At 40.3% G+C, this 28,000-nt stretch overlaps 1 long non-coding RNA gene and 1 pseudogene across 1 annotated transcript; one reads left to right on the top strand and one right to left on the bottom strand.

Moving 5' to 3' along the window:
• Positions 1-16: 16 nt before the first annotated feature.
• Positions 17-26,605, bottom strand: LOC148778220 (uncharacterized). The gene is made up of 3 exons (XR_016037331.1): positions 26,424-26,605; positions 25,713-25,760; positions 17-2,014 (listed from the first exon to the last, which is right to left on the bottom strand). It is a non-coding gene; the product is annotated as an uncharacterized LOC148778220 (long non-coding RNA).
• Positions 26,286-26,386, top strand: LOC129541860 (U6 spliceosomal RNA; annotated as a pseudogene).
• Positions 26,606-28,000: the final 1,395 nt, after the last annotated feature.

The following is a 28,000-nucleotide window of genomic DNA, read 5'->3' as shown; positions in this document are numbered from 1 at the left end:
AACAATGACAGGTGATGAAAATTTTAATATGCATTGATTTCCCGATAAACACTTGCTCCAAAGAAAGGTCAGTATAGAAGACTTAGTCAAGAGACTCAGCAGATTTCAGAAACAAGCTCCTCAGAATTACTTTGCCAGTAGATCTGTATTTGCTATAAGAAAGAACCTATATTTCAGAACCAGAGTGTAGACTATATGTTACTTTTTCTTGCCACCTTCTTACACATGGCAACCTTGCCTCCAGTATAGCCCTGGCTTTCCCACTCCTGGGCAGTAGCTGTCAACAACTACTCCCCCAATCTGAGTCTTAAGACTTTTATTTATTATTCAATTAATTATGTGTTCAGTAGACAAAATCAGTGTAGCCATTTCAATCTCTTTTTGCATTTATATTAAGCACTAAAATATAACCGCATCCCCAGCTTCTTTCTATTCTTCAAGGTTTTATTGTTTGCCTTGATCTGCATCCCTCCCACAGAAAGCTTCAGTTTTTTATATCACAATTTTATACAATAGTTATAAAGTTCTATGCAATTTGAACATAAAATGTCAAATTTTCTTATCACTCACTGTACAGAAAGGTATTTTCCTTCTTAAATTTTATGGGAAAAATAATTCCCTTTTATATATATTGTCTGTATTTCCCTGAAACCTCCAGAGTAATGTAGACAGAATGTTGAGAAGACTGTTCCTACCTAGAAAAGAGGAAAATAATTATTTTCATGTTTTATTCTAATATTTATGTAAACCTAGGCTTTTACTAATATGGCATTTTTTATAAAATGTACAAGAAGTTATTGATAAATTAAGTAATTATTAAAAGATAGTAAAGATAAGAAATTGGTTATATCATGGCTTATATAGTATAAAATTTTAATTGAATAAATCATAAGTAAGCACCACTTTTAGTGTCATAATAATACCATTTCAAATTAACTTAAAATTCAGTTTGTAATACTTCGACAATGAACTACCTGGGAGCCAAGGTTTTTCTTTTTTCCCACAAAAATGACTGTATTCAAATTCTATTTCTGATGGAATCAGTATGGGGTTGCCATATAAAATACAGGATACCAAATTAATTTTACATTCAGGTAAACAAAACTGGCAGTTTTACCAAAAGAATGACCTAAATATTGAATGGGACATGCTTAGATTCAGTTCAGTTCAGTTCAGTCGCTCAGTCATGTCCGACTCTTTGAGACCCCATGAACCGCAGCAAATCAGGCCTCCCTGTCCATCACCAACTCCCAGAGTCCACCCAAACCCATGTCCATCGAGTTGATGTTGTCATCCAACCATCTCATCCTCTGTCGTCCCCTTTTCCTCCTGCCCTCAATCTTTCCCAGCATCAGGGTCTTTTCAAATGAATCAGCTCTTCTCATCAGGTGACCAAAGTATTGGAGTTTCAGCTTCAACATCAGTCCTTCCAATGAACACCCAGGAGTTATCTCTTTTAGGATGGACTGGTTGGATCTCCTTGCAGTCCAAGGGACTCTCAAGAGTCTTCTCCAACACCACAGTTCAAAAGCATCAATTCTTCGGTGCTCAGCTTTCTTTATAGTCCAACTCTCACATCCATACATGACTACTGGAAAAACCATAGCCTTGACTAGACGGACCTTTGTTGGCAAAGTAATGTCTTTGCTTTTTAATTTGTTGTCTAGATTGGTCATTACCTTCCTTCTAAGGAGTAAGAGTCTTTTAATTTCATGGCTGCAATCAGCATCTGCAGTGATTTTGGAGCCCAGAAAAATAAAGTCAGCCACTGTTTCCCCATCTATCCGCCATGAGGTGATGGGACCAGATGCCATGATCTTTGTTTTCTGCATGTTGAGCTTTAAGCCAACATTTTGACTCTCCTTTTTCACTTTCATCAAGAGGCTCTTTAGTTCTTCTTCACTTTCTGCCATAAGGGTGTTGTCATCTGTGTGTCTGAGGTTATTGATATTTCTCCTGGCAATCTTGATTCCAGCTTGTGCTTCCTCCAGCCCAGCATTTCTCATGACGTACTCTGCATATGAGTTAAATAAGCAGGGTGACAAAAAATTGTATTTGTAGCTTATCTGGAATTCAGATATACCTGAGCATCACCCTCTGTTCATATTTGTTAAATCTTATAATTCTAGACCACTGATATTCTACTAGTGCAGGGAAGAGTAGAAAACCCAAGTTCCCATGGCCCCATATGGGAAGCTGTCTTTCCTGTAATAACTTGTTCTACAAACTCAGTCAAATAGCCTGTGCATTCTACCGTTAGTGAGAATTCTGTCATGAATTTCAGTCAATAGTGTGAGTATATATGTCTCAATTATGGAATCAGTTAAACACTCCATGACTGACTCCAATATCTAGTTCTGACATGATTGTATTCACATGTTATGATTGAGAACTTAGTAAAGACTTAGTAAAGACACTCAGAGACTGAAAAGAAGGGGACGATGTTTTATGCAAGTAGAAAGAGCAAGACAGTGGAGGTAGCAGCACTCCTATTGAACAAAATAGACTTTGTACTCCTTGAAAAAGTTTAGGGCCAAATTAACCCTCAAACAGAAAGGAAAAGAAAGAGTATCTTAATTCCTGACCCACAACCATGCATACTCTTTCTTAAAACATGAGTGTTTACATAATTTATTGCATGTATCACAGTAAGATGAACACATCTGTCACTGAAATAGCACAGTCCTGATTCATATGCACAGCTATGATCCATAGAAACATTGTTTACGCTGTGTCTCTACATAGTATATTGTATGCACTGCAGTGTGGGAAACAGGCATTCACTTCAGTAACACTGCTGCTGCTGCTTCTAAGTCGCTTCAGTGTGTCCGACGCTGTGTGACCCCTTAGACGGCACCCCCCTGGCTCCCCAATCCCTGGGATTCTCCAGGCAAGAACACTGGAGTGGGTTGCCATTGCCTTCTCCAATGCATGAAAGTGAAAAGTGAAAAGTGAAGTCGTGTCCGACTCTTAGTGACCCCATGTCTGACTCAGGACTGCAGCCTACCGGGCTCCTCTGCCCATGGGATTCTCCAGGCAAGAGTACTGAAGTGGGTTGCCATTTCTTTCTCCATCAATAACACTACTCTGATGAAAACAATAAGCACCTTTAGAAACACCTTTAATGCATGTGTCATTTTTTTAAAACTGTGATAAAAAAAATTCAATAAAATCTAACTTTTGGTAAAGAATCACCTGCCAATGCCGGAGACAAGGGTTTGATCCCTGGGTCAGGAAGATACTGTGAAGAAGGAATTGGAAAATCACTGCAGTATTCTTGCTGGGAAATTCCATGGTCAGAGGAGCCTGGTGGGCTACAGTCCATGGGGTCATAAAGAGACAGACACAACTTAGCAACTAAACAACAATAGTTTTGTTATCTATAAGCACAATGTTACACAACAGATCCCTCCCTAGAAATTTTTGATCTTGCAAAACTAAAACATTCCGCTCATTGAACAGAATTTTCCCATTTCCCCCACCCTCTAGCACCTGACAATCATGATCTTATTTTCTGTTTCTATGAATTTGGGTATTTTAGATATCTCATATAAGTGAAATCATGCAGTATTTGTCCTTATTTTGCTAGTTTATTTCACTTAGTACAGTGTCCTCCAAGTTCATCAGGGTTGTTGCATTCTAGATGATCTATTTATTGTTGGAAGTGGGGTATTGAAGTCTCCTACTATTATCAGTTGCTGTGTGATTTTGCCTTCATATATTAATAATTGATTGATATATTTAGGTGCTTCAATGTTAGGTAAATAAATATCTACAATAGTTATAATCTCTTGATGAATTTTCCAGCTTATTATATAAAGACCTTCTTTATCTCTTGTTCCAATTTTTTTTAAATCTCTTTTGTCTGAAATAAGAAATAGCAACTTCTCCTCTTTCTTTCAAAGATTTTATTTATTTAACCTCAACTGTCATATTTATTGGTATAGTTATTCACAATATTTCCTCATCCTCTTTTTAAAATCTTCATGGAAAATGGAAATGCCGGTTCTTTCATTCTAGATTTCATAATTTGCATATTCTCTCTATAAATTTGACTGGATGTTTATCTGTGTTATTTATCTTTTGAACTCTATTTTGATTTAATTGATTTATATAACTCTTCACATTTTCATTCATTCATTTTTACCCTTTTCTTTAATATTTCCTTCTTTCACCTTCACTGGATTTAATATGCTCTTTCTTTCTACTTTCTTAAGGTGACAGTTTAAATCACTGATTTTAGATGCTCCTCCTTTCTAATAATTATGTAAGCTATAAATTTTCCTTTATGCACTGTTAGCTGCATGCTGCAATCTGCATATGTGTCTTTTCATTTTGTTTAATTCAAAATATTGTCCAATCTTTATTTCAACTTTTCTTTGAGCCATGAATTCTTTAGAAGTATTTCTTATTGCCAAATATATGATGATTTTCTCTCTCTCTCCTTTTTTTTTTTTAATTATTTCCTTGTTGTTAGGGAAATTAAATGGAAATCGTCTTGTTCAGGCTTCAGAGACAAGATAGCAAAGCATGTCTCTGACGTTGCTTATGACCTGCCTGAACACTGTCCTGACTACATGCCTGCTGTGAGTGAAAGCAGAGTGGCTCCATAGATAAGATAAGGGATGGATCTTGGAATTGTTGAGCCCCTGGAGGGGGTTTGTCCAACCACACCTGGACTTAACAACATTTCAAGATTTTCAGGATGTCGACTAAAAAAGATATACCACTTGAGAGTTGTGAATAAGTTTTATTTGGGGCAAAATGAGGACTGCAGCCTGGGAGATAGCTCTGAGAGACTGCTCCAAAGTGGCAGTGGGGAAAAGACAATATATATGGTTTTGGTGAAGGGGGAGTTCAATACCACGAAGCACTCATTTTACAAAAGGTTTTTTGTTAGTCATGAGGATCTGATATCACCGTGAAGCGATTTAGTGCTTCTCTAGATATGAGGAGATGCAAGGATGGAGATCATAAAATCTGTTTCTAAACACATCAGACTATGGTTTTTCCAGTGGTCATGTATGGATGTGAGAGTTGGACTGTGAAGAAAGCTGATCACCGAAGAATTGATGCTTTTGAACTGTGGTGTTGGAGAAGACTCTTGAGAGTCCCTTGGACTGCAAGGAGATCCAACCAGTCCATTCTAAAGGAGATCAATCCTGGGTGTTCATTGGAAGGACTGATGCTAAAACTGAAACTCCAATACTTTGGCCACCTCATGCGACGAGTTGACTCACTGGAAAAGACTCTGATGCTGGGAGGGATTGGGGGCGGGAGGAGAAGGGGACGACAGAGAATGAGATGGCTGGATGACATCACCGACTCAATGGACATGAGTCTGAGTGAACTCCGGGAGTTGGTGATGGACAGGGAGGGCTGGCGTGCTGTGATTCATGGGGTCGCAAAGAGTTGGACACGACTGAGCGACTGAACTGAACTGAACTGAAACACATCCAACTATCTAAAGACCTGCCCCACCAGATTCCCTGGAGCAGAGTGCCTCACTCCACCCTGAACTACCTCAGGGGTTGTTGAAGATCAACAGTTATAGCAGCATGGGGTTCAATCTCCGTAGAGGCAGATGACAAACGTCTTTGTTGTTCAGTCCTTGGCAATGTTCTTGGTAAGTACCAATTTGTAGTTGGCAAAGACAAAACAAATAGCACTGTAAAAAAAATAATAATAATAACTAAAAACCAATCACTCCTAGGAATCCCTAGGAGTGATGCACTACCTGGGACTTTTTCCCAACTGGGACTCCAGATTGCTATTACATGGGGACTTCCCAGTGTTGTTTGAGTCTGGATGTTGTCTACCCAATTTGGTGATGTGTTAATATCTACTGTTGGTTTCCCTGGTGGCTCAGACAGTAAAGAATCTGCCTGCAAAGCAGAGTCTGGCAGGCTATAGCCCATGAGGTTGCAAAGCATCAGACAGGACTGAGTGACTAACATCCCTAAATAATAAGTAATGTGTACTGTAACTCTTTACTGTTTCTATTTCTCTTTTTGTTTAATGATCATACACTGAAAGCAAGTTAGATAATTCTTCATTAAATATTGAAATTGCTTATTTGTGTATAGTAAGTGACTTTTTTTGTTAATGAATACTTTGAACTTGAAGTGAAAGTTAAAACTTTTGGCAAAACACTTGTTTAATTGAACTATGATCACAAACATTTTTCATATAATTTTCAATCATTGTAAATATACAAGATTTCATTTAATGGTCCCGAATTTGTTTTTTCTTGGTGAGTGTGAAAGGTCACGCCGACCGCAGGGAGAAAATACTGGACCGAGAGCGCCAGAGGTCCCCCGCCGGAAGGTCCCGAGGAAGGTCCGGGAGACAGCCATCCACCAATCAACGGCCCATTGTCAGGCAGACTGATGGACACAGAGGCGCCAAAACGCCGGCCAATCAAAAACCTTCACGAGGCCATATAGACCAACCAGCACCTCAGGGTCCGATCCTTACCCTATATGGAAAGGGTCTGCCACGTCCTCAGTCGCCGGGGTATAAAATTGTCGCCTGCCTTCCCGCAAGTTGCAGACTCCCGCTCCTCCCTGCTCGTGCCTGGGAGTTCTGCCCGAGAGCGATTGCCCAATAAAGCCTCTTGATCACCCTTCTGGCACTCTTTCTGTCTTGCCACGGCGCATTCTTACAGAGTGTTCCTTGTGCTCTTGAAAAATATACACTTTCTGCTATTGATGGATGGAATGTATATATCAACCAGGTCAAGTCTGTTGATAGTGTGGTCAAATCTTTCAGACCTCACAGTCTCTTCTTATCTCCTCCTGTAATCCTCTTGCATCTTGTAAAAACATTTGGCACCCTGTTATAAGTTTCTCAGTCATGTCCAACTCTGCAACCCCATGGACTGTAACCTACAGGCTCCTCCGTCCATGGGATTTTTCAGGCAAGAATACTGGAGTGGGTTGCCATTTCCTTCTCCAGGAGATCTATCCAAACCAGGGGTTGAACCCGGGTCTCCCACATTGTAGGCAGACACTTTACCATCTGAACTACCAGGAAAGTCCAGCAACAGCTAAATTATCTGAGCTTAACCCAGTATCTTGTCACTAAAGAGAAGTATATGGCTTCTCCACCACCACAGAAATATCACATACCCATAGATCCTATTTATGTACTCTCAGAAAGGACTTTTGATTTTTGGTTTTTATGCGTTTGTCTTGGTAATATGAAGCTACTATACCAGACGGACTTATTTTTTAAATAAGTAAAGAGTGTCAGAGAACTATGTTTCTAAAACAAAAGCAAGATGAAGCCAATGAGTGTTTCTTTTATTGTAGGTGTTTACTTTTAGTGCAATGTAATTTGGAGAATCTTCCCCCCAAAATTTGACATTAAATATCCCCCCCACACACACAATGTTTTCAAAGTACATTCTATATATAGGTCCACATTTCTGGTATAGGTCAATTCAGACACTTAATAGTTTCAGGCAGACTAATTTGAAAAGGTAACTATTATGTTTTCAGCTTCAGATTGATAGAAAATTTCTCATGAACTTGCAATTCATTTAAAGACTGCTGCTTGTAGTTGAAAGTTTAAATGAGACTCTAAAATTTACTCCCTGAGACACACTTGGGAGAAGGAAATGGCAACACACTCCAGTATTCTTGCCTGGAGAATCCCAGGGACAGAGGAGCCTGGTGAGCTGCCGTCTATGAGGTCGCACAGAGTCAGACACGACTGAAGCTACTTAGCAGTAGCAGCAGACCCAGTCACTGACCTCCCCTTAATTCCATCACAGATAATGCAATTATTGACAAAATTTCAGGCAAGTTTCAAAGAAGTGTGGAGGTAAAATCCATGGAAAGTAACTCTTTAGGTAGATATATTCCTAAGTATTTTGTTCTTTTTGTTGCAATGGTGAATGGAATTATTTCCTTAATTTCTTTTTCAATTTTCTCATTATTAGTGTATAAGAATGCAAGGGATTTCTGTGTGTTGATTTTATATCCTGAAACTTTACTATATTCATTGATTAACTCTAGTAATTTTCTGGTAGAGTCTTTAGGGTTTTCAGTGTAGAGGATCATGTCATCTGCAAACAGTGAGGGTTTTACTTCTTCTTTTCCAATTTGGATTCTTTTTATGTCTTTTTCTGCTCTGATTACCGTGGCCAAAACTTCCAAAACTACGTTGAATAGTAGTGGTGAGAGTGGGCACCCTTGTCTTGTTCCTGACTTTAGGGGAAACGCTTTCATTTTTTCACCGTTGAGGATAATGTTTGCTGTGGGTTTGTCATATATAGCTTTTATTATGTTGAGGAATGTTCCTTCTATTCCTGCCTTCTGGAGGGTTTTTAACATAAATGGATGTTGAATTTTGTCAAAGGCTTTCTCTGCATCTATTGAGATAATCTTATGGTTGTTATTTTTCATTTTGTTAATGTGGTGTATTACATTGATTGATTTGCGGATATTGAAGAATCCTTGCATCCCTGGGATAAAGCCCACTTGGTCATGATGTATGATCTTTTTAATATGTTGTTGGATTCTGATTGCTAGAATTTTGTTAAGGATTTTTGCATCTATGTTCATCAGTGATATTGGTCTGTAGTTTTCTTTTTTTTGTGTCATCTTTGTCAGGTTTTGGGATTAGTGTGATGGTGGCCTCATAGAATGTGTTTGGAAGTTTACCTTCCTCTGCAAATTTCTGGAAGAGTTTGAGTAGGATAGGTGTTAGCTCTTCTCTCAATTTTTGGTAGAATTCAGCTGTGAAGCCATCTGGACCTGGTCTTTTGTTTGCTGGAAGATTTCTGATTACAGTTTCAATTTCCGTGCTTGTGATTGGTCTGTTAAGATTTTCTATTTCTTCCTGGTTCAGTTTTGTCTTGATACATATTGGCTTCTTTTTTGTTTCAATCATGTATCGTTTAACTTCTTACTTAGGTTACATTGTGCTGCTACTGCTGCTGCTAAATCGCTTCAATCATGTCCGACCCTGTGTGACCTCATAGATGGTAGCCCACCAGGCTCCCCTGTCCCTGGGATTCTCCAGGCTCAAGAACACTGGAGTGGGTTGCCATTTCCTTCCCCATTACATTGTGCAGCCAGGGTTAATTTTCTTTCTTTCTTTAATTCTTTCTCAGTGTACACAGTAATCACTGAAAATGTCTCTTTATTGACCCCTTAAATCCACTCTCTACATCAGACCCAGTTAACTTTCCAAAATGAAAACATTATATTTCATCATTACCAAAAACTCTCCTCAGTGTCAAAAAATGAAATAAAATATCCCCAATGTAAGAAATGAATGAACTGGTCTTACGTTTATTTGTACACCATGCCATACATATACTGTTTAGGCTAAATGTAAGACTGGGTACTTTAAAACTCTAAAAGGAAAACAATAAGCAAAACACTTTTTGACAAAATCACAGCAATTTTTTTTTTTTTCAAACCATCTCACAAATAAAAAAAATAAATTAAAAATAGGAAGAAGACAAAAGAGACATTTCTCCAAAGAAGATGTGCAGAGGGGCAAGAGGTATATGAAAAGGTGTTCAGCATCACTGATCATTAGAGAAGTGCAAATCAAAAATGCAATGAGATATCACCTCAAAGCAGTTAGAATGATCATCATCAAAATGTCTGAAAAAGATAAATGGCGGACAGAGTGTGGAGAAAGTGGAGCCCTCCTACATTGTTGGTGGTACAGCCACTACGTAGAACAGTATGAAAGTTTCTTAACAACTAAAAATAGAGTTCCATATGGCCCAGAAATCCCACTCTTGGGCATATATCCAGAGAAAACCACCGTTTAGAAGAATACTCACACTTCAACGTTCACTGCAGCACTGTTTAAAATAGCCAAGACATGGAAGCAACTTAAATGTCCATCAACAGATTAAAACATAAAGAAAATGTGGTACATATATACAATGAAATATTGCTCATCCTTTAAAAAGAATGAAAATGCCATCTGCAGCAACATGGATGGGACATATCATACTAAGCGAAGTAAGATAGAAAGACAAATATCATATGATATCATTTATATTCAGTATCTATTACAAATGTTACCCATGAACTTATTTACAAAGCAGAAACAGACACACAGACATAGATAATGAACTTATGGTTACCAGGGGGCAAAGGTTGGAGGGAGGAATAGATTGGAAGTTTGGGAGTGACATGTACACACGGCCAAATTTAAAATAAAAAGCTTTTCCATGAAAAATAAATAATTTTTACTTTAACTTAGAAAGAGAGAGAAATGGATGAACTGGGTCATCAGCTTTCTTTACAGCTTGGCTGAAGGGACACCCCCTGGCAATGATTAAAATCAGAACTACTGTCCTTTCAGATCTCTGTTTCACACAATTTTATGCTTTCACATTTGTTGTTGGGGAGGAAGTGAAAACATGTTATTTCAACTCTAGACAAAGTTATATCTCTATCATTTGCTTCATCTCTTTCTTTTTTAAATTCTGATCTAACGCCTGTATAACTGGCATCACAGATCATCCTCGTACAGACATCTTGTGTAAAAAAGGGACTTGGGCATGATGTTTCTATGAAGTTGTGGAATAAAATTACATGAAATAAAATTTATCACTTTAATTCTGCAGTCTCTGAAACTTGAACTTTTTAGTGATTTCACCACATTGCTGATTTACTTACTTGCACAGTGGTAAATTTTAACACATGCTTGAGATTTTTTTCTAAAATGTCTAACGTATTTTTATGTTTCTTTCATAAAACCTTTCATTTCTTATGAGATCACATGTAAATAATGGAACATGGCATGCAAAGTCCTATATGTTCCACTCCTTATTTCCAGTCTTTTATATGACCATGCCCACCTCCTCATAATCTATATTACCTATGTCTCTTCTCAAGCTTCGTGAGGTAAAAGATCTATTTTCCCCAAAATTTATTATGTACCAAAGATTTTGGAAAATATAATGGAAGTCAGTAGTTTCAAACACAAAATTTAAAAAAAAAGAACTTTTCTTGCTTTATTATTATATCAACATACATGAAATTGCTCTGTTGAGTTTGAAATAAAATTTTCTAAAATATTTACTCTCAGTTTTCGTACTTATTTTTTTGCAGACATGTAACCAATGCTCCCTAGTCTCCTTCCGTTCTTTGGCATTGCTCTGTATTTCAGGTAATTCCAAATGAAACTGTGTAACTCAGATTGGAACTTTAACCTATGATCGTTTAACTGAGATCACACTTGGTCTCAGGCCTTAATGAAGCTCTGTTGCAGGGAAGAGCCATTTCTCACTCCATGTTGGGTCAGTTTCTTTGATTTTAACTTTTGTTTGTCATTTATTTTGTTATTATAGGCATACATAATAGGGAACCCTGCCCTTCTGCCTGAGTGCCTTTGTTCAACTCACAGGGGAATAACTTGACTCTGCCCACCTGTGACCAGCTGCAAGAAAGAAGAGATTAACACATCCCCTTCCTGAGACTGGCCAATCCAGGAGAGATCTGCAAGATAATGACTTTTTTGCTTTACTTCTTCAGCCCCTCCTCCATTCTTCTCTACAAACGAATCTGGCAGCAGACCCCAAGGAGATGGTTATTTTGAGACATTTGTCTGCCATCTTCTCAGTCAGCCTGCTTCCTGAATAAAGTATTCTTTGTCTCCGATCTATTGACCTACTGTGCAGAAGCAAAGAGAGCTTAGACTCAGTAACAACTCAGGTTCTTGATGTCTCATTGAAGAAAGAATTCAGTGAGGGACAAAATGATAGATAAGAGGTGGATTTATTTAGACAGAAGCAGACTGCATAGAGTGTGGGCCATCTCAGAGGGTGAAAGTAACCCCAGAGTATGGGATTGTCAGTTTTTATAGGGGCGAGTAATTTCATCTGCCAATGAGTGGGAGCAATATTCCAGCTATTTTGGGGAAGGGGTGTGAATTTCTATAAATTGGACCACTGCACACTTTTTGATCTTTATAGTTGACCTTGAAACTCTCATGGCACCTATTGCATTATTTAGCATGCTGATGTGTTACAGTGAGCCTATACTGAGGCTAAAGACAGAGGAAGTTGACTATCTGCTATCTTGGATCTTGTTCAGTTGCTAAGTCATGTCCAACTCTTTGCAACCTCATAGACTGCAACACTCCAGGCTCCTCTGTCCTCCACTAACTCCCAGAGTTTGCTCAAATTCATGTTCTTTGAGTTGGTGACACTAACTATTCCATCTTCTGTTGTCCGCTTCCCCTTTTGCCTTCAGTATTTCCCAACATGAGGATCTTTTCCAATGAGTCAGCTCTTCGCAGCAGGTGGCCAAAGTACTGGAGTTTCATCTTCAGCATCAGTCCTTCCAATGAATACACTGGGTTGATTTCCTTTAGGATTGACCTTTGTGATCTCCTTGCAGCCCCCTACTTCCACTTTTTCCCGTTCTATTTGCCATGAAGTGTTTGGACCAGATGCCATTATGTTACCTTTTTGAATGTTGAGTTTCAAGCCAACTTTTTCACTCTCCTCTTTCACCCTTAAAAAGAGGATCTTTAGTCCCTCTTTACTTTCTGCCACTAGAGTGGTATCATCTGCATATCTGAGTTTGCTATTTCTCCCAGCAATCTTGACTTCAGCTTGTGATTCATCAAGCCCAGCATATCGCATGATGTTCTGCATGTAAGTTAAATAAGCAGAGAGACAATATACAGTCTTGGTCCAATTTGGTTTTCATCAGTTTATGTCATGTCCTTGGGTTATGTCACTATTTTAAAGGACATGCCTTGCCCCCTTCCCCCCTGTTTCACAAATATTTAGAATTCCCACAACATTCAAAACTGAAATATTGTCTGTGCCTTTAACTCCTCAGTTTGAAGTCCAATGAGGCCCTTGTGTGTAGATGAGAATACTCATTAAAATTTTTACTGGCTTAAAGCCATTTCAGTAATAACATGGATACATTCAAATATCAAATCCTCACAATCCTTCTATATGTAGGCATTAAGTAAACAAATAATTACAAAGCCTAGAATATGTGAAGTTGAAAAATATCAGTGAAATACTAGGAAGGCAAGCCCTTAGAGGAAAACTTAATGGGACTTTATAAAAATTATATTTATTTATGTATTTCTCTTTTTTAAAAATAATAGTATTTTAATTTATATATCTTCCAAAATAAAAATAGAGTTAGAAAATGGTTAAAACTAAAAATATGAAAAAGGGTAAGAATTAAAGTAATGAAAATTAAGGTGAGTATATTTAGGAATAAAATTCTGATCATTTTACCCCCAAATTCTTAGGTCTTATCTTTTTAATTTTCTAAAAATATCATGTATTCCCAGAAATTGTAAATATATATATATATATATATAATCTGTGAAGAGCTTAATTACCTGAACTATTATACTATCATTGTAATATATTTATTTAGTAGGTAAATTGAAAGTGAAAGTATTAGTTGCACAGTCATGTCTGACCCTTTGTGACCCCATGGACTATAGCCTGCCAGCCTTCTTTGCCCATGGGATTCTCCAGGAAAGAATACTGCAGTGGGTTTCCATTCTCTTCTTCAGGGGATCTTCCCAACCCAGGGATCTAACCCTGGTCTCCTACATTGCAGGGAGATTCTTTATGATCTGAGCCACTAAGCCACCTGGTAAGCATTAGTAAAATTTATATATTGTGGGATTTATTACAGCTATTAAACAAAAGAACTTAGTATTTAATACAGTTAGTAGAGACATCTAAAATACATGTCTTTTAGGATAAAAACATTTAATTTTCTTAGCTAGTTCTCTTTTTTAAAATATTTGAGTAATTCATCATTTTGGAATATACTTCTGAACTTTGTGTTTGGTTATGGTGTGTGCTCACCTGTAATGATTAATTGTTAAGACTCCTTTTGCACCTGTTTACTGTGTAGATGATTACTGCTGGTAAACAATGCTTCCTTTACTTGATTCAATGTGTACTTTATCTGTGATTGCAGAACTTATTATCTTCTCTGTTTAGTCTTATCTGCTTGCACAGAGAGCCGTGCACTCAAAATGACACAATGTTTAATTGAACATTTACACATCTTTTGCTTTGTAATGGAATACCTTTATTTGATTTTGGGGGAATTGTTGTTCTTCAACTGAAGAGTATTGGTAACCTAGATTCTTCTTGACATGAAATGAAAGCAAAGCAATTACCTCTCCTAAAGGAATTTTCCTTCTTTTCTCTAAATGTAGAATCTAAGTTCTGAGACAATATGATATTTTAGTGGAGGTAAAGGTGCTACTACTAGTGCTTGGGGGCACTTTTAATAATGATCGAGTTTGAGAATACTTTTTAGGTCTTTTAACTGATTGAGTTATATTGCTACTATTATGTAAATAGCTAATTTGGCTGGTCAAATGAAACTTAAGGAAAAGTCATTAAGAGATTCTTTATGAAATACCAAGAGAAGTGAGAAAGTCATTTCCTAGGCAGGTTGATAAGAAGTCCAGGGGTCCCCAAGGAGAGAGGGGTTTGGAATTCTCAAGGAGAAAGAAAGGACATACTTTATTTTCCCTCTACATTCCTTAGGATTATATAACAATAATGTATCCTGCTTGAGGACAGTATCTGGAAAAAACCTTCTGATGTCTATGTCAGAAGCTTTCTCTATCCCTTTTATACATTAATAAAACTCTATTGCACAAAGGTTCTGAGTGATCAAGCCCCGTCTGACGCCCCGGATTGAATTCTTCTCCTCTGGAGGCCAAGAATCCTGGCGTCTTTTCGTGGTTCAGCAACAACCTTTCAGAAGCATAATAGCCAGAACTCTAACAGGCTTTGGGAGATTAAACAAAAGCAAAGCAACTTCTGGAATTGGATAACAAATGAGATTCAGAACAGAAAAATGAAACTTACCTCATGCCTTTTTGGAGTTTCCCTCCGAAAGACACTTGCTGCTGCTGCTGCTTCTAAGTCGCTTCAGTCGTGTCCGACTCTGTGTGACCCCATAGACGGCAGCCCACCAGGCTCCACCGTCCCTGGGATTCTCCAGGCAAGAACACTGGAGTGGGTTGCCATTTCCTTCTCCAATGTGTGAAAGTGAAAAGTGAAAGTGAAGTTGCTCAGTCGTGTCCGACTAGTAGCGACCCCATGGACTGCAGCCCACCAGGCTCCTCTGTCCATGCGATTTTTTAGGCAAGAGTACTGGAGTGGCTTGCCATTGCCTTCTCCGAAGGCTTGTTTAAATGCATTTGAGAGAAACAGGTAAGAATATAACACCTCACATTGTGTACCAGTAGCAGTGGAAGCTATGAAGCTACTTGAAGCAACCTTGTGAGCGGCAGACAGTTGGCAAGTGAAAGCAAAAACTGGAGCAAAGAAACAAATTAGATGTCGTGTGGTAACTGATGATTAAAATCTGGTTTGTGAAAATAGGTGAGGCATAGTTTAGTAAGGCTAACTTTTTACCCAAAACGGATCAGTGTCAATGTGATTTGGGTATAGATACAATTGTGACAAATTTTACAGTCATTCAATGGTGAGACCACGTATCAGTTGTATTTTAGAACTTTTCTTTTACCTAACAAGCACTACACACTAACTCAAAATTCTTCAATGGCTTTCAATGCCTGTGCAATGGCCTGTAAGTCACCTGTATGGTCCAACTCAAACTCAATGCCTCACCACCTACTATGTTTCTGAGAGGGTAACAGGCAGAAAGGCCAGGGGTCTCCAAACAGGAAACATGCTGCAAGTGTCAGACATTTTTTTTTCTCTCTCTCTTAAGTGGCAGGAGGAAGCAAACTGCAAATGTTAGATTTCCCCTTCTCTACACAAATTTAAAAAGAGGTTTCTCTTAAAATTCTGTGTCGCGATGACGACACCTGGCTCCACCTGAACTTAACTTTTCTCAAAGCTTGAGCTAACCAATGCATTTTTCTTATGGAAATATTTGTCTTAAGCTACGCATGTTTTTACCTTAGACTCTGTCTTTCTTCAAGTCAGTTCCCCTTAAGACTCAGAACTGATAAGGGCTCAATAAACCATATGTTTTACTCATATGTTGTTCTCCTAATCTATGTTAATGAAACTATATATTTACTTGGAAACCTGCCTCTCTTCAAGATTCATGTCAATCGTTTTATGGTCCAGGGTGACTCACCTGGTGCCAATTTTGAGGGGCCTGATGCCACTCTGAGTTTTGGGACACCACCTTTCTCTAATTAACAGCTTCCTGATAAGTATATAACATCTGGCTAAAGACTACCAGGGGGGCACTCTTTCTTCCCCCTTCTGCTGTCTACGTCAGAAGCTTTATCTCTTTTATACTTTAATAAAACTATATTACACAAAAGCTCTGAGTGATCAAGCCTTGTCACTGGTCCCAGATTGAATTCCTCTCCTCTGGAGGCCAAGAATCCTGGCGTCTTTCATGGCTCATCAACAACCTTTCATTCCCCTTCACTTACCCCAATCTAGCTCTGCTGAAGTTCTTACAGATTTTAGAATGCTATTAATCCTTTAATTTCAGTTGCTTTGATTTTCATACTCTTCTCCCAGATACTGCACAGTATGTTCTTGCTCTTGTTTTAGGTATCTTCTCAAAAATCATCCTCTCAGAATGGTTCCTTCTGTTCACAATCTCTTAAAGAATATCTCACCCTTCTCCTTGATCCACTTCTCCTGATTCAGTCCTTAATTACAGCATGTGTCATTACCTTACATATGATATTTTTATTTACTTATTGTCTGTCTTCCCTACCCTCTACTATCATGCAAGTGCTGTGTGTGTAAAGGTATTTATTCTTGTGTCTCTGCTATATATCACTACCCATCATAGCATCTATCACATGGTAGATGTCCCGTAATTATTTGCTCACTGTGTAATGTACTGCTGAAAGCTTGGATTTGGAAGCAAAACTTCCCCAATACTACTATTTGTGTGACCTATGTCTCTTCATTTATAATATGGCAATAACCGTATCTACCTCAGAATTGTTACAAGAACCACATGAATTAATACACATAAAGTGTGTAAAGCATGTTTGAGCTACAGAAGGCTTCACTTAAATGTTGTTTACTATTCAGTCAGCTTTAATCATAAATCGGTGTTTCTCTTATTGGCTATAATAACTAAGTTGATGCTCGATATACGGTCATCATATTACAGAAAGTGGGATAGGTGATTTTTATTACATTTTTGGAAGTGGTGCTCAGAATTGGAATAGGATCATGGAAAGGGAAATGGACATTGAAGAGATAAAACAAGACTCACCTCTGTCTTTTAAACCATGAGTTAACTACAACCAATATGACTAGAGTAATTATTATAGTCAAATAGATCAGTATCATAAGGAAGGAATATCCACCTAGTTGGGAATTAAACAGGGAACTCAATCAATCTATAAAGTGCTATTTCTTCTACCATAGTTATTGCTTCTCATTTCACAGTGGTGGGACCTCAGAATGTTGATGTCTTTTCTAGAGCCCTCATTTCAATTCCTCCTGAGTCTATATCGCTGGTCTACCCCATTCCTCTCTTTTTCATCAAATCACTGAGTCTTTCTTTCTTTCCTCTCTAGTACTTCCAATTCTCACTTGCATTTTTTGAAATTTAACTGCTGCAATCCTCCACCCTCAAATTGCCAGAATCTGTTGGATCATCAGAAAAGCAAGCGAGTTCCAGAAAAACATCTACTTCACCTTATTGACTATGCCAAAGCCTTTGACTGTGTAGATCACAACAAACTGGAAAATTCTTCAAGAGATGGGAATACCAGACCACCTGACCTGCCTCCTGAGAAATCTGAATGCAGGTCAAGAAGCAACAGTTAGAACGGGACATGGAACTACAGACTGGTTGCAAATCAGGAAAGGAATATGTCAAGGCTGTATACTGTCACCCTGCTTATTTAGCTTCTATATGGAGTACATCATGTGAAATGCAAGGCTGGATGAAGCACAATCTGGAATCAAGATTGCCAGGAGAAATATCAATAACCTCAGATACGCAGATGACACCACCCTTATGTCAGACAAGTGAAGAAGAACTAAAGAGCCTCTTGATGAAAGTGAAAGAGGAGAGTGAAAAAGTAGGCTTAAAACTCAGCATTCAAAAAATGAAGATCATGGCATCTGGTCCCATCACTTCATGCCAAATAGATGGGGAAACAATGGAAACAGTGAGAGATTTTATTTTGGGGGGCTCCAAAATCACTGCAGTTGGTGGTTGCAGCCATGAAATTAAAAGATGTTTGCTCCTTGGAAAAAAAGCTATGACCAACCAAGACAGACATTACTTTGCCAACAAAGGTCCATCTAGTCAAAGCTATGGTTTGTCCAGTAGTCATGTACGGATGTGATAACTGGACTGTAGAGAAAGCTGAGCATGGAAGAATCAATGCTTTGGAACTGTGGTGTTGGAGAAGACTCTTGAGAGTCCCCTGGACTTCAAGGAGATCAAATCAGTCAGTCCTAAAGGAAATAAGTCTTGAATGTTCATTGAAAGGACTGATACTGAAACTGAAGCTAAAATACTTTGGCCACCAGATGAGAAGAACTGACTCATTAGAAAAGACCCTGATTCTGGAAAAGATTGAAGGAGGTAGGAGAAGGGAACAACAAAAGATGAGATGGGTGGATGACATCACCAACTTGATGGACTTGAGTTTGAACAGGCTGTGGGAGTTGGTGATGGACAGGGAAGCCTGGCATGCTGCAGTCCCTGTGGTCATAAAGAGTCTGATACGACTCAGTGATTGAACTAAATTGATGCTCCACCCTTCTTTATGTGGATTCCCCCACCTGTATCCTCTTGTACATAGCATTCTGGCCATTACTTAAGCTCCTCATTCATTAGTTCTTGCACTATGAGAAGATTATTACCTCCCAGCTGAGTTCCAGTTCTTTCTCATCCCATGCAAGCTGCTAAGTTGCTTCAGTCACATCTGACTCTTTGTGACCCTCATGGCTGTAAACTGCCAGGCTCCTCCATCCATGGGATTCCCCTTGCAAAAATACTGGAGTGAGTTGTGGTGCCTTACTCCAGGGAATCTTCCCAACCCAGCGATCAAATCTGAGTCTCTTAAGTCTCTTACATTGGCAAGTTGTTTTGGCCATTAGCACCACCTGGGAAGCCCAATGTCAAGGCCTTCTAAAGTGCTGTGTTTCACTCCACAACACAGGACATCTGCCTCCAAAGCCACCATATCCAGGGTTATTCAGAGGTATGATATCCTATCAGCATTGGGCACAATGTCACTTTCCTGAGTACTAGGCTGCCTCTGCTCACCTTTCATCTATATCACGCACACAGATTTTGGGTAGAATCCTGAGACTTGGAACATCAGGAGCAGACAGCCAGGCTCAGGACTAGGGCCTTTGGGCACCCAAGACTTTGGCTTCACTAGAGAGGAGAAAAGAGGAGAAGTGGAGTTTAGAAGGATACCCTAGGCCGTGGACTTCCCAGGTGACACTAGTGGTAAAGAACTCACCTGCCAATGCAGGAGAGATAAGAGATACAGTATTGATCCCTGGGTCAGGAAGATGCCCTGGAGTAGGAATGGCAACCCACTCCAGTATTTCTTGCCTGGAAAATTCCATGAAAGAGGAGCTTGTTGGGCTAGAGTCCATGGGGCCGCAAAGAGAGGGACACCACTGAGCGACTGAGCACACACACAACGATAGGTCATAGTTCAGTGACTTTGCATCCCTTAGCAGTTTGGAGAAGGCAATGGCAAGCCACTCCAGTACTCTTGCCTAGAAAATCCCATGGACGGAGGAGCCTGGTAGGCTGCAGTCCGTGGGGTCGCTACGAGTCAGACATGACTGAGCGACTTCACTTTCACTTTTCACTTTCACACATTGGAGAAGGAAATGGCAACCCACTCCATTGTTCTTGCCTGGAGAATCCCAGGGACAGGGGAGCCTGGTGGGCTGCCGTCTATGAGGTCACACAGAGTCGGACACGACTGAAGTGACTTAGCAGTAGCAGCAGTTTGATTAATCATTTCTTTCTCTTTCCTTGGAAGCAATTCTAAACCCACAAATCTCATTCTCTAGCTTTCTTATTGTGCATTTCAAAGGAATGATAAAGTGTGGAAGATTTAAATGCAAAAGTAAAACACTAGGAATAGGAGGGGAGAAAGAGTTGGACTCACCCTGTCATTCCAGGTCTGACTTCCTTGTTTCAAGGAGGCATGCCAGAAACTGAGGGTAAATGTCACTGAGAAGGTTTTTCATGATTTCTTTAATAATTAAGTAATGGCTGAGTACCCTACACACATTTTGGACTCAACTCCTTGCTTCTGCAGGAATTTTCTTGAAAACTCAAAAGTCTTGTCTTTGACATGCCCCATTTAAGAAACTTTCTGGGGCCTCCTTGGAGTGCATGAAACAGCTGAATGATACCTGGAGCTTGAAGTGGTCTGTAGGATGCCCAAGACACCATCCTAGAAGTTATTCTGCAACTCACAGCCAGCCTGAGCTCTGGGTGTGCATGCAGATGTGGTTGGAAAAGTTAGAGATCCAGAGCACATGGAAGGAGAGGAGCACTTCCACAGTCAGATTATGGGATCCTAGAACCTAGGGAGTTGAGAGAAGGTATAATGGAAGAGGGGCTTTCCTGGTGGCCCAGTGGTAAAGAATCTGTCTGCAATGCAGGAGACTTGGCTTCAATCTCTGGGTTGGGAAGTTCCTCTGGAGGGGGGCAAGGAAATCCACTCAAGTACTCTTGTCTAGAGAATTCCATGAACAGAGGGGCCTGGCAAGCTACAGTCCATAGGGTCACACAGATTTGGACATGACTAAAGCTACTAAAAGACTCTGATGCTGGAAGGGATTGGGGACGACAGAGAATGAGATGGCTGGATGGTATCACCGACTCGATGGACATGAGTTTGAGTGAACTCCGGGAGTTGGTGATGGACAGGGAGGCCTGGCATGCTGTGATTCATGCGGTCGCAAAGAGTTGGACACGACTGAGCGACTGAACTGAACTGAACTGAACCGAAAGCGACTAAGCAGAAACAGCAACATATAACTGGATGAACATAGCCCCACCTATGAGAGGAATGATAGAGATAGTTACACAGGTTACACATATTCCCAAACCGCCTCCCACTGGGCCAGAATCCTCTCTCCAAAATCAGAGAGATTAACTGAGATTGCACCAAGGATACTTTGCCTGGAACTAGTCTGGTGTGCAGATTCCAAGGGCATCCTATAGGTTCATTACTCCCTTCCCCCTGGTCCTCCCCAGAAGCTCTCCACCCTGTAGTGCCCAGCCACAGGTATCTTTCCACCTGAGATCAGCTTACCCAGTGTTCTTGCCCCATGATGGAGAAGTCCCTTGAAGAGTAGAGGCAGCAGGAGCAGCACTGAAGCTCTGTTAGGTGAAGGATGCCTCCACAGGCAAGCTGCCCTCAGAACTCAGACATAGTTCCTCTCTCAACCCTCTTGCCTTGTCTTCTGACTTCCCTAGGCACACCAACACACAAACTTCTCCCTCTGCCCACTTTCCTGCCAGAGAAACCCTACAGATTCTAGCAGTCATAGGCCTCCCACATGATCTCTCACTAGCTCTTCATTTCTCCCATTATCTGGTTTCCAGATTTTCTTCTTCCCCTGTCTTCAATCTCCTGATCCCTGTTGCACTGTGGCGTTAGTCACTCAGCTGTGTCCGATTCTTTGTGATCCCATGGACCATAGCCCACCAGCCTCTTCTGTCCATGGAGTTCTCCAGGCAAGAGTACTAGAGTGGGTTGCCAGGGTATCTTCCAACCCAGGGATTAAACCTAGGTCTCCTGCACTGCAGGCAGATTCTCTGCCATCTGAGCCACCATGGAAGCCCTCTATTGCACCCAGTCCTGGCGTATGACAACATCTGTAGTTTGTGCCCTGGTTGGAATACTTAGGAGCTTTTGGCATTAGAGAAATCATGTCCACACTTGTTTTCTCAATATCCTCATCTGTGAGAAGTGATGGAAGGTGATCAGTGATGCCCAGTGGCCTTTCCTGCAGCCACCGCACCCTTTATACCTCTGTGGTCTCCTCCTGTTGTGTACTTCCTGGCTCCCTTTTCCCCTCTTCTTGGTTGTCCCTGTCTTTCTCTACTAACTCATTACTTTTCCACTGCTCTCACTTTTTCTGCTTGTTCTCCAGTCCCCTAGAGTGTGCGTAGGGGAATTAATTGTTGAGTCAAGTCTTTACTTTTGTTTCTTTCATTGATGTTTGCTATGACGCAGCCAAGAGGAGCTACCCGACTCCTGAGGCCAGGGCCGGCGGCCGAGAGAAGCTTCCCCACGTCCAATAGGCGGTGGCTGTGAGGGCACAGGAGGGCCGAGAGGACCTACTCCACGTTCAAGGTCAAGAGGAGGGGCCTTGAGGAGATACCCCTCATCCAAGGTAAGGTGCAGCGGCTGCGTTTTCTTGGAGCAGCTGTGAAGAGATAGCCCACGCCCAAGGTAAGAGAAACCCAAATAAGACGGTAGGTATTGCGAGGGGGCATCAGAGGGCAGACAAACTGAAATCATAATCACAGGAAACTAGTCGATCTGATCACATGGACCACAGCCGAATGTGGTCCACTGGAGAAGGGAATGGCCAACCACTTCAGTATACTTGCCTTGAGAATCCCATGAACAGTATCAAAGGGCAAAATAATAGGATACTGAATGAGGAATCCCCAGGTCGGTAGGTGCCCAGTATGCTACTGGAGATCAGTGAAGAAATAACTCTAGAAGGAATAAAGGGATGGAGCAAAAGCAAAACCAATACCCAGTTGTGGATGTGACCGGTGATAGAAACAAGGTCCGGTGCTATAAAGAGTAATATTGCATAGGAACCTGGAATGTTAGGTCCATGAATCAAGGCAAATTGGAAGTGGTCAAACAGGTGATGGCAAGAGTGAACACAGACATTCTAGGAATCAGTGAATTAAAATGGACTGGAATGGGTGAATTTAACTCAGATGACCATTATATCTACTACTTTGGGCAGGAATCCCTTAGAAGAAATGGAGTAGCCATCATGGTCAACAAAAAGAGTCCGAAATGCAGTACTTGGATGCAATCTTCAAAATGACAGAATGATTTCTGTTCGTTTCCAAGGCAAACCATTCAATATTACAGCAATCCAGGCCTATGCCCCAACCAGTAATGCTGAAGAAGCTGAAGTTGAACGGTTCTATGAAGACCTACAAGACTTTTTAGAACTAACACCCAAAAAAGATGTCCTTTTCATTATAGGGGACTGGAATGCAAAAGTAGGAAGTCAAGAAACACCTGGAGTAACAGGCAAATTTGGCCTTGGAGCACGGAATGAAGCAGGGCAAAGGCTAATAAAGTTTTCTCAAGAGAACGCACTGGTCATAGCAAACACCCTCTTACAACAACACAAGAGAAGACTGGACACATGGACATCAACAGAAGGTCGACACCGAAATATTCTTAACAGCCAAAGATGGAGAAGCTCTATACAGTTAGCAAAAAGAAGACCAGGAGCTGACTGTGGCTCAGATCATAAAGTCCTTATTGCCAAATTCAGATTGAAACTGAAGAAAGTAGGGAAAACCACTAGACCATTCAGATATGACCTAAATCAAATCCCTTATGATTATACAGTAGAAATGATAAATAGTTTTAAGGAACTACATCTGATAGATAGAGTGCCTGATGAACTCTGGACAGAGGTTCGTGACATTGTACAGGAGACAGGGACCAAGACCATCCCCATGGGAAAGAAATGCAAAAAAGCAAAATGGCTGTCTGAGGAGGCCTTACAAATAGATGTCAAAATAAGAGAAGTGAAAAGCAAAGGAGAAAAGGAAAGATATAAGCATCTGAATGCAGAGTTCCAAAGAACAGCAAGGAGAGATAAGAAAGCCTTCCTCAGCGATCAATGCAAAGAAATAGAGGAAAACAACAGAGGAGGAAAAACAAGAGATGTCTTCAAGAAAATTAGAGATTCCAAAGGAACATTTCTTGCAAAGATGGGCTCAATAAAGGACAGAAATGGTATGGACCTAACAGACGCAGAAGATATTAAGAAGAGGTGGCAAGAATACACAGAAGAACTGTACAATAAAGATCTTCACTACCAAGATAGACACGATAACGTGATCACTGACCTAGAGCCAGACATCTTGGAATGTGAAGTCAAGTGGGCCTTAGAAAGCATCAGTACGAACAAAGCTAGTGGAGGTGATGGAATTCCAGTTGAGCTATTTCAAATCCTGAAAGATGATGCTGTGAAAGTGCTGCACTCAATATGCCAGCAAATTTGGAAAACTCAGCAGTGGCCACAGGACGGGAAAAGGTCAGTCTTCATTCCAATCCCAAAGAAAGGCAATGCCAAAGAATGCTCAAACGACCGCACAATTGCACTCATCTCACACGCTAGTAAAGTCATGCTCAAAATTCTCCAAGCCAGGCTTCAGCAATATGTGAACCGTGAAATCCCAGATGTTCAAGCAGGTTTTAGAAAGGAAGAGGAACGGGAGATCAAATTGCCAACATCCGCTGGATCATGGAGAAAGCAAAACAGTTCCAGAAAAACATCTATTTCTGCTTCATTGACTATGCCAAAGCCTTTGACTGTGTGGATCACAATAAACTGTGGAACATTCTGAAAGAGATGGGAATACCAGAACACCTGACCTGCCTCTTGAGAAACCTGTATGCAGGTCAAGAAACAAGAGTCAGAACTGGACGTGGAACAACAGACTGGTTCCAAAAGAAGAGGAGTACGTCAAGGTTGTTTATTATCACCCTGCTTATTTAACTTATATGCAGAGTACATCATGAGGAACGCTGGGCTGGAAGAAGCACAAGCTGGAATCAAGATTGCTGGGAGAAATATCAATAACCTCAGATATGCAGATGACACTACCCTTATGGCAGAAAGCAAAGAGGAACTCAAAAGCCTCTTGATGAAAGTGAAAAAGGAGAGTGAAAAGGTTGGCTTGAAGCTCAATATTCAGAAAACTAAGGTCATGGCATCTGGTCCCATTACTTCATGGTAAATAGATGGAAAAACAGTGGAAACAGTGTCAGACTTTATTTTTTTTTTGGGCTCCAAAACCACTGCAGATGCTGATTGCAGCCATGAAATTAAAAGAAGCTTACCCCTTGGAAGGAAAGTTATGACCAACCTAGATAGTATATTAAAAAGCAGAGACATTACTTTGCCAACCAAGGTCCGTCTAGTCAAGGCTATGGTTTTTCCCATGGTCATGTATGGATGTGAGAGTTGGACTGTGAAGAAAGCTGATCGCCGAAGAATTGATGCTTTTGAACTGTGGTATTGGAGAAGACTCTTGAGAGTCCCTTGAACTGCAAGGAGATCCAACCAGTCCATTCTAAAGGAGATCAATCCTGGGTGTTCATTGGAAGGACTGATGCTAAAGCTGAAACTGCAGTACTTTGGCCACCTCATGGGACGAGTTGACTCACTGGAAAAGTCTCTGATGCTGGGAAAGGTTGGGAGTGGGAGGAGAAGTGGACGACGAAGAATGAGATAGCTGGATGGCATCACCGACTCTGTGGACATGAGTTTGAGTGTACTCCGGGAGTTGGTGATGGACAGGGAGGCCTGGCGTGCTGTGATACATGGGGTCGCGGAGAGTTGGACACGACTGAGCGACTGAACTGAACTGAAATGAACTGAACTGCACTGCACTGAACTGAACTGATGGCAACCTGAAGGCAGTTGAAACATCATTCCATTGTTTGGCTTACATCTATTCATTCAATTGACATTAGTTACGACTTACCTGGTACTGAGAAATTTGCCAGACACTAAGATTCCAGAGACAGAGTTTCTTTGGAGAAAACAAAAGAAAATCTTACCTAAAAGTTCAACTTACTCTACATCCAGAAAACAAAAATTAATTATCAGAATTATTTTAAAATTTCTGCATTCTATCTCATCTTGGTATTATTTCTGAATTCCATGACCAAATAAATAAATAATGTAAAAACAAAACCCTGAAATGTTTAAGACAAAATTATGGGTTCTTACAAAAGATGAGAATACACTTGCTTCAGATACTCTAGAGCAATGCTGTTGAAAAATACTCAGGCTTTTGAAGTATTGACATCATCCTAAAATACTTTATTTAGGCAAATTTTATCCTCCAATAAGGGCAAAATAATCCATATTTGAACATCCAGAAATTCAAAGAATGTACCATGTAACACCTTTATGAAACAAATTATCTGAATAAAACCAAAAATTAGCCGGAATAAAGAAGCCAAGAAATATTGCAAACCATTTTGGAATAAAATTATTTGAAAAATAAATTAACTCTAAACAGTCGTTTGAAATGAGCTTGTAAAATTTCTATTTGCTTCAAAGGCACATATACAAAAACTGGAACAATACAGAGAAGATTAGCATGAAGCCTGTGCAAGAATTACATGCATATTCATGAAGTTTCATATTTTTAGACTAAAGAGGGAAGCTTACAGAAATACAATCTTACCTCAAGAAAAATTTCTTTTCTTACCCTTAAACCTAAAGCACCTAGAGAAGGAAGAACAATAAAACCTAAAATTAGTACAAGGAGAGAAATCAAAAGTTGAAAGTAGAATGAAATAGAGTTCCAGGAAACAATTGTGAAGATCAGTTCAGTTCAGTTCAGTCGCTCAGTCGTGTCCGACTCTTTGTGACCCCATGAATCAAGCACGCCAGACCTCCCTGTCCATTACCAACTCCCAGAGTTCACCCAAACTCATGTCCATCGAGTCGGTGATGCCATCCAGCCATCTCATTCTCCGTCATCCTCTTCTCCTCCTGCCCCAATCCTTCCAGCATCAGAGTCTTTTCCAGTGAGTCAACTCGTCGCATGAGGTGGCCAGAGTATTGGAGTTTCAGCTTTAGCATCAATCCTTCCAATGAACACCAAGGACTGATCTCCTTTAGAATGGACTGGTTGGATCTCCTTACAGTCCAAGGGACTCTCAAGAGTCTTCTCTAACACCACAGTTCAAAAGCATCAATTCTTCGGCGATCAGCTTTCTTCACAGTCCAACTCTCACATCCATACATGACCATGGGAAAAACCATAGCCTTGACTAGATGGACCTTTGTTGGCAAAGTAATGTCTCTGCTTTTTAATATAATATCTTGATGGTCATAACTTTCCTTCCAAGGAGTAAGCTTCTTTTAATTTCATGGCTGCAATCAGCATCTCCAGTGGTTTTGGAGCCCCCCAAAATAAAGTCTGACACTGCATCCACTGTTTCGCCCTCTATTTGCCATGAAGTGATGGGACCAGATGCCATGATCTTTGTTTTCTGAATGTTGAGCTTCAAGCCAACCTTTTCACTCTCCTTTTTCACTTTCATTAAGAGGCTTTTGAGTTCCTCTTCACTTTCTTCCATAAGGGTAGTGTCATCTGCACATCTGAGGTTATTGATATTTCTCCCAACAATCTTGATTCCAGCTTGTGCTTCTTCCAGCCCAGCGTTCCTCATGATGTACTCTGCATATAAGTTAAATAAGCAGGGTGATAATAAACAACCTTGACGTACTCCTCTTCCTATTTGGAACCAGTCTGTTGTTCCACGTCCAGTTCTGACTCTTGTTTCTTGACCTGCATACAGGTTTCTCAAGAGGCAGGTCAGGTGGTCTGGTATTCCCATCTCTTTCAGAATGTTCCACAGTTTATTGTGATCCACACAGTCAAAGGCTTTGGTATAGTCATTGAAGCAGAAATAGATGTTTTTCTGGAACTGTTTTGCTTTCTCCATGATCCAGCGGATGTTGGCAATTTGATCTCCCGTTCCTCTTCCTTTCTAAAACCTGCTTGAACATCTGGGATTTCACGGTTCACATATTGCTGAAGCCTGGCTTGGAGAATTTTGAGCATGATTTTACTAGGGTGTGAGATAAGTGCAATTGTGCAGTAGTTTGAGCATTCTTTGGCATTGCCTTTCTTTGGGATTGGAATGAAGACTGACCTTTTCCCGTCCTGTGGCCACTGCTGAGTTTTCCAAATTTGCTGGCATATTGAGTGCAGCACTTTCACAGCATCATCTTTCAGGATTTGAAATAGCT

This window comes from Moschus berezovskii, chromosome 4 (assembly GCF_049115385.1).
Source record: "Moschus berezovskii isolate FMDL1 chromosome 4, NW_MosBer_1.0, whole genome shotgun sequence".
Lineage (NCBI taxonomy): Eukaryota > Metazoa > Chordata > Mammalia > Artiodactyla > Moschidae > Moschus > Moschus berezovskii.
Note: the sequence above shows the minus strand (reverse complement) of the source record. Positions and strands in the feature narration are given on the sequence as shown.